Source organism: Heterodontus francisci, chromosome 13, assembly GCF_036365525.1.
Source record: "Heterodontus francisci isolate sHetFra1 chromosome 13, sHetFra1.hap1, whole genome shotgun sequence".
Taxonomy (NCBI): domain Eukaryota; kingdom Metazoa; phylum Chordata; class Chondrichthyes; order Heterodontiformes; family Heterodontidae; genus Heterodontus; species Heterodontus francisci.
This window is the reverse complement of record NC_090383.1, coordinates 86,154,237-86,166,471: the sequence shown is the minus strand read 5'-3', so window position 1 is coordinate 86,166,471 and position 12,235 is coordinate 86,154,237. Positions and strand designations below refer to the sequence as shown.

Below are 12,235 nucleotides of genomic sequence, written 5' to 3'. Positions count from 1 at the left end.
TGAATTTAGTTCCCCCCAAACGCCGGGATCTGTGGCGGGGGAGGCCTGAAGATCGTTCCGGAGGAGGCCCATCCCCGACCCGGTGAGGGCTGGGCCCGATCTTCACGGAGGCGGAGAGGCCTCATGGCGGCAGCCCCGCTGCTTGTCGACGTCCCAGCATTTAAATATTTATATTTATTTGCATACCCGAGTTAAGTGCAAGCCCATCTCCGCCCCCGTTGCAATCTTTGTGCTGATGGCCGGCACTCCCATACCTATCGATCCCCATCCGGGGAATCAAGGCACCATACTGGTTAGGAGTGGGCGAGCAGGTCAGTTTTTCTGTGAGGGGGGCGGGAGGGCAGCAATAAAGTCTTCTCATTGGTGAAGGGGATGTTGGGAAAGGGTAAAGTTTACAGGTTATGTACTTTGGGGGCGGGGGGAAGGTCATTTGAAAATGGAAAGTGCTTTGGGCTGGAGAGGGCAACCATTCAATTTTATGGTCACGGGGGTGGCGGTGGGCGTGCGTGGAGAGGGCCAAAGGTACTGCTTCTAACTGTTTTTATTATTGTATCCTCAAATAGGCCAGAAGACTCAAAGCCCTTTAAAAATGGCATCAGCGCCTGCACATAGGCAGCTGATGCCATTGACACTGACAGACGGGCTGTCCCCTACACGTGCTCTGTGGGGGAGGGGGGGGCAGCTGCCCGGTCCATTCAAACGAGCCACCGCACTGAAGATTGCAGCGGCTCACCGACATGTGGCCAACACAGGCCGGGTGCCGCTTCTTTCACCCGCCACCGACTTCGGCAGCGGCAGATGATTCCAGCCCTAGTGTCTTATAGATGATGCAAAGGCTTTGGGGAGTCAGGAGGTGAGTCACTCACCACAGAATTTATGTGGCTGTTCCAGCTATGTTTCTGGTCAACAGTAAGCCCCAGGATGTTGATGGTGGGGGACTCAGTGATGGTAATGCCATTGAATGTCATAGGGAGGTGGTTAGACTGTCTTTTGTTGGAGATGGTCAATTGTGTGCCACTTATCAGCCCAAACCTGAATGTGGGCACATACTATCTCATTACTGAAGAGTTATTAACAGAACTAAACATCATGCAATAATCAGCAACATGCCCACTTCTGATCTTATGATGGAGGGAAGGTCATTGATGAAGCAGCTGAAGATAGTCAGGCCTGGGACACTGCCCTGAGGAACCCCTGCAGTGATTTCCGGGGGCTGAGATGATTGCCCTCCAACAACCACAAATTTCTTCCTTTGTGACTCCAGCCAATGGAGTTTTCCCTTGGTTCCCACTGACTTCAATTTTACTAGAGCTCCTTGATACCATACTCAATCAAATGCTGCCTTGGTTTCAGGGGCAGTCACCCTCACCTCAGGAATTCAGCTTTTTTGTCCATGTTTGTATCAAGGCTGTAATGAGATCTGGAGCCGAGTGGTGCTGGTGGAATCCAAACTGAGCATTGGTGAGCAGGTTATTGGTGACCAGGTGCTGCTTTTTAGCACTGTCAATGACCCCTTCCATCACTTTGCTGATGATTAAGAATAGATTGATGGGGCAGTAACTGGCCGAATTGGACTGTCCTGCTTTTTGTGGACAGAACATACCTGGGCAATTTTCCAAACTGTTGGGCAGATGCCAGAGTTGTAGCTGTACTGGGACAGCTTAGCTAGAGGTGGGCTCTAGGATACATTGAATACTCTTTCCATATCATCAAAATCCCTGCTACCAGTCCCATATATGGAGATCTCAGCAATTCCACTCTGACCACACACCTATCCCCAAACTAGGACCCTCCTTCCAGTATTCCCAGATCCTATAATTCCCTTCCCAGATCTTGGCATTTTTCCCAGAACCAATGTTGTTGAACATCCCAGTACTACTTCCTAAGCTAAGATACCTAAATTCACTCCTCTTATAGCCCAACACCACGCTGCCTGCATTGCCAAACCGAGAACCATCCCACAGTTGCCAAGCCCTAACACACCAATACCATTAGTCTCAGGCCCCTCAAAAGCTTTCTATTCACAATTCCCTAACACCCTCCCCACTCCTTAACCCGCTGTTCCCAGACCGTAAAACTACTAAAACGTGTGACAGAACCTCTATTTCCCCCCACCCATCTAATACTACTTCATATCTCCTACCTACCTGCAATCTGAAACATCTTCCCTACCGTCTTCATGTGTATTCTGGGCTTTAAAAATAAAGGAAGATAAAATTGCCAAACAAACATGATTGATTCCCAACTCCGGTACTGCTAGTCCTAATTCTACTTGATCAAGAGTTGCAACAGACCACAGAGAAGTTAACAGTACAAGAAACAGGAACTTGCATTTGCATAGCGCCTTCCACAATCTTAGGCACAGCACATTTAAGAACCCGCAATCGGGAAGGCTTTTCAATGTTTAATAATGATTTATACTCATGCTATAAAAATGCAAAGATACAGTCCATACATTAACAAATTTTAAAAGTGCTAAATAAAATTTCATAAAACACCAGAAAAATGATTGAGCCTGAAAATCTGGCCGTAATTTGAAGAGAGCTTATGAGCAAGCGCACTTGCAGGAATCTTGCTTAAAAGGTTCTGTAACTTGGGGTGGGGCCATTTTTTTTAATTTCCAAAATATACTTTATTCATAAAAATCTGTAAAAATTACATTGCCAAACAGTTTCAAACAGCACCAAAAAATACAAACATTGCAAGGGAGATCAGTTTCCTTCAATACAATATCAGTTGCTTCACAACCCTTCCATTTCACATTTGTCATGCCAATTACATTTTTACATTTACAGCAAATGAAAATTTTCCCGATACAGTTGGAGGGGTTTCCCATGGGTCAAGCCCCTCAGTTCAGCTTGGTGGGGGGACCTTACACTGTGGGCTTTCCCCATTGAGCCTTTGCTGCGGCTGCATCAAGCTTTAGTGCGTCCCTCAGCATGTTGTCCTGGACCTTGGAATGTGCCAATCTGCAACATTCGGTGGTGTACAACTCTTTGCGCTGGAAGACCAGCAGGTTTCGGGCAGACCAAAGGGCGTCTTTCACCGAATTGATAGCCCTCCAGCAGCAGTTGATGTTTGTCTCGGTGTGCGTCTCTGGGAACAGCCCGTAGAGCACAGACTCCTGTTACAGAGCTGCTTGGGATGAACCTCGACAAAAACCACTGCATCTCTTTCCACACCTGCTTTGCAAAGACACATTCCAGGAGGAGGTGGGCAACCGTCTCTTCCCCACCACAGCCACCGCGGGGGCATTGCGCGGAGGGGGCGAGACTTTGGGCGTGCAGGAAGGATCTGACAGGGAGGGCCCTTCTCACCACCAGCCAAGCTACATCTTGGTGCTTGTTTGAAAGTTCTGGTGATGAGGCATTCCGCCAAATGCCTTTGGCGGTCTGCTCGGGGAACCATCCGACAGGATCCCCCGTCTCCTTTTCCCGTAGGGGTGGGGCCATTATGATGGAGAAGCATTTCGTTGAGGAATCAATAGACAATCAAGAGGGAGCTAAAAACAGTGTGTTTAAAATTAAACCCTGTTACAGTAAGACCAGGTGAAGGCTGAAAGGGAACCCTAGACCTCTTCCTCATCTGGTCATAACATCGCATGCATATCCTCTCCATCATTTATCAAATGACATACTTGTAAAAAAAATAAACAAAAGCACTCATTTGCAAGTATCAAGAAAAGTGATATGCCAAATAAGGAATATTAATTCATTGGTTGGAAACTTACATTAAACTTTTAAAAGTCCTGCAGTAGTTACCTTTGAAAAAAACTGGCAGTCAAGATGGCCACCACAATTTGCATCTGAAACACCTTTTCACATTTCAAGGCCCAACAGGAGACAGTGGTCTGAGAAGCATGGACCCAGAACAATGGTTTGCTCTAAGTGATTAAAATACCTAAAATTGCTTCATTAGCACGACATTCACGACAATCCTAACACCTTGACTTTGAAAGAGCAAACCCCTCCAAGTGTAAATACTGGCATCCAGGTGCCTGGGGAGCCAATTCGGAACCTTGAATCTCATTAGAAGGTCCCAGAGAATACAGAGTCAGCCATGTGACTGTCTGTCCATCTCTGTGAAAGCTGAGAGTTTCCTTGAACAAAGGGAGTCAAGCCAGTAACTCAAACATAGAAAATAGGAGCAGTAGGTCATTCGGCCCTTTGGGCCTGCTCCGCCATTCAAAAAAGATCATGGCTGATCATCTAATTCAGTGCCCTGTTCCCGCTTTCTCCCCATATCCCTTGATCGCTTTGGCATTAATATATCTATCTCCTTCTTGAATGGATTTAATGACTGTACAGCAGCAGAAAGGCTGCGTGCGTGCCTGCCTCCCTCTCTCTCTCTCTCTCTCCAAATAACACAAGTTTGAAAACCGTCGGCGACTGTGGACCCTCCAAGCATAGATTGGTACAGATAGAGCCCAGGGGAAGAGAGCCACCTACAAGTCTTCCTCCAAGAAAGCCCTCAGCCAAGCAGACCAGTCACAAAGTGCATTTTGACTAGCCAAAGATTTCAAGGATACAACTTCATCCAGAAGATCACAGAATCATCCAACTTCACAGAATGTGTATTTAATTTCCATTTATTCTGGACTCTAATCCAACCACAAAATCTACTTTTCACTCTATGTGTGAGATTTTCATATATGTGCGCAAATGTGTAGCATTTTTTTTTATTATTTTCTTTAGATTGGGTTTAGATTGTAAAGTATAATAAATTCACCGCTTGTTTAAACTCAAGAAAACCTGTCCGACTGCTTCTTGCACGATCACATTAAAGGTAAAAGGTAAAACACTCACTGAGGTAGTAAGCACAACCATTGTTTAAAAGGAATAAACCCTGTTGCGGTCAAATAAGAGGAGAACCTGTGACCACCCCCCCCCCCCCCCCCCATCACCCCCAACCCACTTCTCACCTGGCTGTAACACAAGATACAAAGATCCCCCAGCAATTTAATACTTTCAATTGACACAGGAGTTATATATATGCAACCCCTGACCGATTTTACCAATCGCGCTTTTTTAAAAAAAGCCAACTGACCTCTGGTCTGAAGAGTAATTAAATTCTGACCTCACTCAATGTTTACTTAACACTAATTAGGTTTGTGGCTAAGCACATCACTTTAGCAGTAGGTTAATACTGTGCTTTGTATTAATACAATTCTTATAAAACAGGGTTATCACTGTAAAAACACAATAGTGCTAATAAAGCAGGATCAGTAGCAATCCAGTTCACACCATATTAGATTGCTTATACTTTTAACTTGTAGTACAATGTTCTATCTTATGACATGATGAGTTTATTCCCCCCCCCCCCCGCCACCCTTCAAAACTTCTCTGTTATGCAGATTCAGTGCCCATCACATACACTGTTCAACTAACATGATATTAAGACACCCTTCTATATCATTAAGAGATTCTGTTGTTCACATGGATACTTCAAAATATTTAACTATTACCTAATTTATTTAGCGCCTTTAACATAGTAAAATGCCCCATGTTATTTTGCAGGAACACGATCAAATATATTTGACACCAAGCCACATTGAGAGATATCAGAGCAGGTGAGAGGAAGGTTTTAGGTCCAGGACTACGTGCTGAGGGACGCACTAAAGCTTGGGGCAGCCGCAGCAAAGGCTCAATGGGGAAGACCACAGTGTAAGGTTCCCCCACCAAGCTGGACTGAGGGGCTGGATCAATGGGAAACCCCTCGAACTGTATCGTTAATATTCTCAATTGCTGTAAATGTAAAACTGTAATTGACATGACAATTGTGAAACGGAAGGGTTGGGAAGAAACTCATGACAGTATTGAAGGAAACTGATCTCCCTTGCAATGTTTGTATTTTTTGGTGCTGTTTGGAAACTGTTTGGCAATGTAATTTTTACAGATTTTTATGAATAAAGTATATTTTGGAAATAAAAAAAAATCTTAGAGAGGCAGATAGGCAGAGAGGTTTAGGGAATGAACTCCATAACTTATGGCCTAGGCAGCTGTAAGCATGGTAGTCAATGGTGAGGTGATGAAAATCGAATATGCGCAAGAGCCCAGAATTGAAGGAGTGCACAGATCTCAGAGGGTTCAAGGCTTTGCCGGACCGAGCACCACTGTAGGTCAGCAAGCACAGGGGTGTTAGGTGAATGGGAATTGGTGCAAGAGCTTATGGAGGGTGGTAGGACAGCTAAGCGAACAGTATTCTTTCAGGGGATGTGGGCATCGCTGGCAAGGCCAGCATTTGTTGCCCATCCCTAATTGCTCTTCACAACTGAGTGGCTTGCAAGGCCATTTCAGAGGGCAGCTAAAATTCAACCACATTGCTATAGGTCTGGAATCCCATGTAGGCCAGACCAGGTAAGGACTGCAGATTTCCTTCCCTAAAGGACATTAGTGAACCAGATGGGATTTACAACAATCAATGATAGCTTCATGGCACCATTATTGAGACAAGCTTTTAATTCTAGACTTTTATTAATTAATTGAATTTAAGTTTCACCAGCTAACATGGTGAGATAGGATAACCAGCTGGAAATAAGAAGCATGGTGAGGATTTCAGCAGCCTATGCGCTGAGGCAAGTGCAGAGATTGGTGATGTTATGAAGGTGGAAGTTGGTGCTCTTGGTGAGGGGGGATATGAAGCTGGAAAATCAGCTCAGGGTCAAATAGGATGCCATTTGCCAACAGTCTGGTTCAACCTCAGATAGTGGAGGTGGAGTCGATGGCTAAGGAACAGACTTTGAGACAGGGACCAAGACAATGGCTTCAGACTTCACAATATTTAAATGGGAGACCCTCCTGCTTGTCCAATATTGGATGTTGGACAAGCAACATGACAAGAGAGGCAGTGGAGGGGTCTGGAGAGGTGGTGAGGTAGTGTTGGGTGACGTCAACATACATGTGGAATTGAACATTGGGTTTTCAGGTGATGTCACGGAGGAGCAGCATGTAAATGAGAAATAGAAAAGAGCCAAGAAAGGATCCTTATGGGACTCTAGAAGTAACCGTACAGGACCATTGCTGGGGATTCTATGGCTACAACTGGACAAATAGAAATTTGAACCAGGCGAGGTCAGTCCCACCCAGCTGGACAATGGAAGAGGCGGCACGAGGGGAGGCTTGTGTGGTCAACAGTGTCAACGGCTGGAGCAGGTCCAGAAGGCTGCGGAGGTTTAGATTAGATTAGAGATACAGCACTGAAACAGGCCCTTCGGCCCACCGAGTCTGTGCCGAACATCAACCACCCATTTATACTAATCCTACACTAATCCCATATTCCTACCAAACATCCCCACCTGTCCCTATATTTCCCTACCACCTACCTATACTAGTGACAATTTATAATGGCCAATTTACCTATCAACCTGCAAGTCTTTTGGCTTGTGGGAGGAAACCGGAGCACCCGGAGAAAACCCATGCAGACACAGGGAGAACTTGCAAACTCCACACAGGCAGTCCCCGGAATCGAACCCGGGTCCCTGGAGCTGTGAGGCTGCGGTGCTAACCACTGCGCCACTGTGCGGTGCGTGCCACAATCACATAGGATGTCATTTGTGCCTCTGATAAGGGCCATTTCAGTGTTGTGACATGGATGGAAATCTGACTGAAGACTTTCAAACATGGAGTTGCAGGAAAGATGAGCATTTGGGATGCAACATGTTCATGTTCCAAGGACTTTGGCAAATGTCAACTTGTACCACTTAAAAGAATTTCATTATCAAATACGTCTCTTGTAGAATCAACTTTGCATTCCCACTCAGTTAAGTGTTAGCCTGTATCTCATTTATAAATGACAGCAATTTATAATTCTGTGCTTTTCCATAATTTTTGAAATGCTACGTGCAAAATACTAAAATTCTACCCTTAAGTTAATTATTTGATCCGTGATTTCGAAAATATTTTAAAGCACTGGAATCGCACACTCAGATCTGAGTATTAATACTGGAAAGGGGCATCTTCAGCAAAAATATTTTATTTATTTTTATTTTATTTTATTTAGAGATACAGCACTAAAACAGGCCCTTCGGCCCACCGGGTCTGTGCCGACCATCAACCACCCATTTATACACTAATCCCCTATTCCTACCATATCCCCACCTGTCCCTATATTCCCCTACCACCTACCTATACTAGGGGCAATTTATAATGGCCAATTTACCTATCAACCTGCAAGTCTTTTGGTGGTGGGAGGAAACGGGAGCACCCGGCAAAAACCCACGCTAACACAGGGAGAACTTGCAAACTCCGCACAGGCAGTACCCAGAATTGAACCCGGTCGCTGGAGCTGTGAGGCTGCGGTGCTAACCACCGCGCCGCCCAAATAAAATAAATAAATAAATTTCAAATATGTATTATGTTCTCCTGTTCAATTTGCCCACTTGGACTTTTAAAATGAGACTCAATTCCTTCCAATTTAAACATGTCACAATTTAACTCGTGATAATTATCTTCCTCTAGCACAAGAACCAATATATGGTATTACAAAACAACAGTCCCAGACACCAGATTTTACATAACCTCATTGTGCATCATGCCTCAGGTACTATAGCCAAATTTGCAGATGACACTAAAATAGGTGGGATAGTAAGTTGCAATAAAGAAATAAGACATTCACAAATGGATATGGATAGGTTAGGTGAATGGGCCAAAATTTGGCAGATGGAGTTTAACGTGGATAAGTGTGAGGTTATCCATTTTGGTCGGAAGACTAGAAAGGCAAATGGAGGGAAACTTCAGAGTGCTTCAGTGCAGAGGGATCTAGGTGTCCTCGTGCATGAATTGCAGAAAACTAACATGCAGGTACAGCAGGTAATAAGAAAGGCAATTGGAATTTTGGCATTTATTGCAAAAGGAAGAGAGTATAAAAGGGTTGAAGGGTTATGGAGAACGGGCAGGAAAGTGGAGCCGAGATGAGATCAGCCATGATCGTATTGAATGGCGGAGCAGGCTCAAGGGGCTGAATTGCCTACTCCTGCTCCTAGTTCTTATGTAAACAGATCTATCTAAATCTGTATATATCTAAAATACCATTAGAATGAAACTCATTTTAGTATATAATCTAAAATACAGGCAGCTATATTTTTGTAGCATTTGGTGGATCTACTACAGAAGATGCGTATTAGACTCTAACAAGATTTTGGTTCCTCAAACGTAGGCCAATTAATTGCTTGGCTAAACTATTTTGTTTTAACTTGCATTGCATTTTAACAAAATCCTTTAACGTTGGGCGAAACACCTTAAAATTCCCAGATATGTTACTATGTGAGCAATATTACAACTGTAACTAACGAAAAATCAAGGAATAAACCACTTTAAGAGACCATACTGCATTCAAGTTTTAAGCAAATTGGTTACAATGCCCTCCAACAAAAACACGCAGAAGTATTTGCATGATGTTTTATTATATCAATAATTGGTACAGTGCACGATACTATAATCAAAATTTGTTCTTAAAAATACATCAGCCGCATTGCAATTTTACAAATAGAATGAAATTCTAGAATGTAAAACGTGTGAGGAAACATATTCGGTATCTCCAAGCAGCTAAAATGGCGTCGCTACTGTGAATTTAAACTGCGCAACTAGTGTTGGCACAGCGCCAGTATGATCATTTCCCGAGTGGAGCTGTGAATTATATCTCCTGCTCGAAAATTCGGAGCTACTTATTGCCAACATTGCCAGTTGAAACAATTTTTAAGAAAAAAATCATTTTTTAGTGAAAGCAATTAAACGGGGCGGGAGAGTGGACACCTTCAGGCCTACAAAATAAAAGGGACAAAAAGCTACCACTAAGCAATGAATGCTGTTAAAAACGCAGTCTTACAGTAAAAAAAAATGACTGGTCACAATCTGTTTTCAGTTGATTTTTAAAAAAACAGGGTTCAAATCGAACTAAAAATAAGCCTTCAAATCCCGCCCACAGATGCAGCAGTTAAAAAAACATTTTCCACAAACTAAGGAAATCGAATCGGGTTTTTAATGTCAACTTTAGCTGCGCTTTGAATAAAGGAGGGAAAGAAAATATTTTTTCTTTCTTTAAAGGAAGAACATTTCCAGTGAAATAGTACAAGGAGCGAAAGCAGCAAAGCTGCCAGAACATTCACAACGAACAAAACCAACGGCGCGACATTGAAAGGCGACGATTATTAGTCGAGGATTTACATTTTATCCTAAGCGCAGTCCAACCAGGAAAAGTTTTTAAAAATACTTAGAATTGAACAAGATGCAGGGAGGGAAATAACTGGTCACCATGTTTTGCGAAAACAGCAACCGTATATTCCTTTTTTTAAAAATAGCAAAAAAAACCTCAAAAGAATCAGATGGAAATGAGTCAGAGACCATCAGAAGGGAAGAGAGAGAAAATAAGTCTGAAAAATAAAACCAAAGATCGACCTCCAATCCCGCCCATCGCCATGAACGGGAGGAGCAGAGCAAACGGCTTCTTAGTTTTCGTGTCTCCGGCGACGGGTTTAGGTTTATTTTATTTTAAGCCGCTGAGGAGGAGCAATTACTTGGTAACACTAGTAATCGGCAGATGGGAAGTTTTTAAAAAACTAATGGAGCGTTAAAGAAAAACCAAAAAGCCGGTGGTGACTGCCGAGTCTGACTTCATCCATCTTTGGTCGGGATTTTTCCCTCATTCCTGAGGCGAGGAAAGGGAAGATGAGGAAGGTGGGGGAAAAATCTACTGGGAGAATCTAGAATCGTCGCTTTGAAAAATAACCCCGTGAGGTCAATTTACCAAATGGTGCTGTTAACAGCCGCCCGTGACTCCAGACAAAACCGCTTAGAAAGCAGGAAAAAGAGGGAGGGATCTCAGACGATTATTTCTCTCCCTCTCCCTCGTCTATTTTTTTAAACTCATCGTGATCACGGGGGCGGAAAGAAAAACTATATTTTCGAACAGCTCTCTGTACAATCAATGAGTCATTTAGTTTGGGGAGAGGGTGGAGATGAAAGGGGGGAGATCGAAAACGGGAAGAGTATATTTAAAAGTGCCACTTTTTCTTTTGGTGGTGGTGCTGGTTGTTGCTGTTGTCGTTGATGGGTGATTTTTTTCCCTCCGATTTCTGCTGCTGCTTCTAAAGCCGGGGAGGTGATTTTTAAAAAAAAAATATTTTCCCTTAGACCCTATTTTTTTTCTTTGCCCCCCCCCTCCCCGAAGGAGTTGTTTTTTTTCCTTGAAAATTTTATCACAAAATTATAATACACTGAAGGAACTCACCGTCATGAAGCGTGCCTTGTCAACGGGGTTTCCTCGCCATCAAATCAGGGGCGAGATGACCAAGAACAAAAAAAACCGACTCAACACACATTGAAAAGTAAGAGCTGTTCAGGGCATTTTCCTGTAAGGAAAAAAAAATATTTTTATACAATAAATTATACCTCAATTTTTTTAAAGCACTGCCTTTCTATTTTTTTTTTAAAAACACCACCACTTTCAATTTGTTTGAACATGTTTGTTCCATGTGTCTTTTTTGTGAGGGGGAGGGGGTAATGTTTGAAACTTCCTTTCCATTTATTTTTTAAAGTGCAAGATCGGCCACTTTCCCTTAAATTCTTTTACAAAACTAGATTTTTGTGTTTCGTTGAATAATAAACTTCCTTCCCCTCCCATTGCGGAAAAGGTTTTTTTAAAGAGGCGATGTATGGTTACGTGGCGCTTTTTTTCCCATCGATGTTCCCCTTTTATCGAACTCCGAAGAAACTGGAGAAATAGATTAAAATAGATTTAAATATTTTATTGATATTTAATTGAATTGTTTTTTGGTGGCTCCCAGGATCACCTGTCACAGCGATTTAACAGGGAAAATATCTCATTGTTTTAAGATTTAAATCTCAGCTTATACTTATTTATGATATGGGTATTTTTTATTTTTTTTAAAGCTGTTTCTCCTTAACACTTGTAAGAAAAGTGAAATTAAATGGTTCCAGCCCCCCTCCCTCATTCTTTAACTGCACGAAACGCGGCGCATGGGCCGGGGTCCTTGCCCTGAACAAACAGACGCGCGCACCGCAACCACCCCCTGCACCCAATTGGTCCGCGGCGAAGGCCCCGCCCTCACAAGGCGCTGTGCTTATTGGTCAGCATTCAGGCCCTTGGCCGAGGGCGACAGTGGCAAGGGGGTGGGGAGGCAAGATGCTGATGCGACCCAGGGCAGTGGAGTTGCTTGGTTCTTTTTATTTATTTTAATGAGACCGACCTTTTTTTTATCAAATATCATCATTTTTTAAAA

At 43.3% G+C, this 12,235-nt stretch overlaps 1 protein-coding gene across 4 annotated transcripts in view; it reads right to left on the bottom strand.

Annotated features, from left to right (window-relative positions):
- Positions 1-11,982, bottom strand: part of bicral (BICRA like chromatin remodeling complex associated protein) — an 85,690-nt gene extending 73,708 nt beyond the window's left edge. For 3 of the 4 annotated variants that reach the window (XM_068045127.1, XM_068045125.1, XM_068045128.1), the window contains exon 1: positions 11,224-11,982. The gene's annotated coding sequence lies outside the window, so the exon portion shown is untranslated. The remainder of the gene's footprint in view (positions 1-11,223) is intronic. The other variant, XM_068045130.1, reaches the window with a different exon arrangement.
- Between the last annotated feature and the right edge of the window lie 253 nt (positions 11,983-12,235).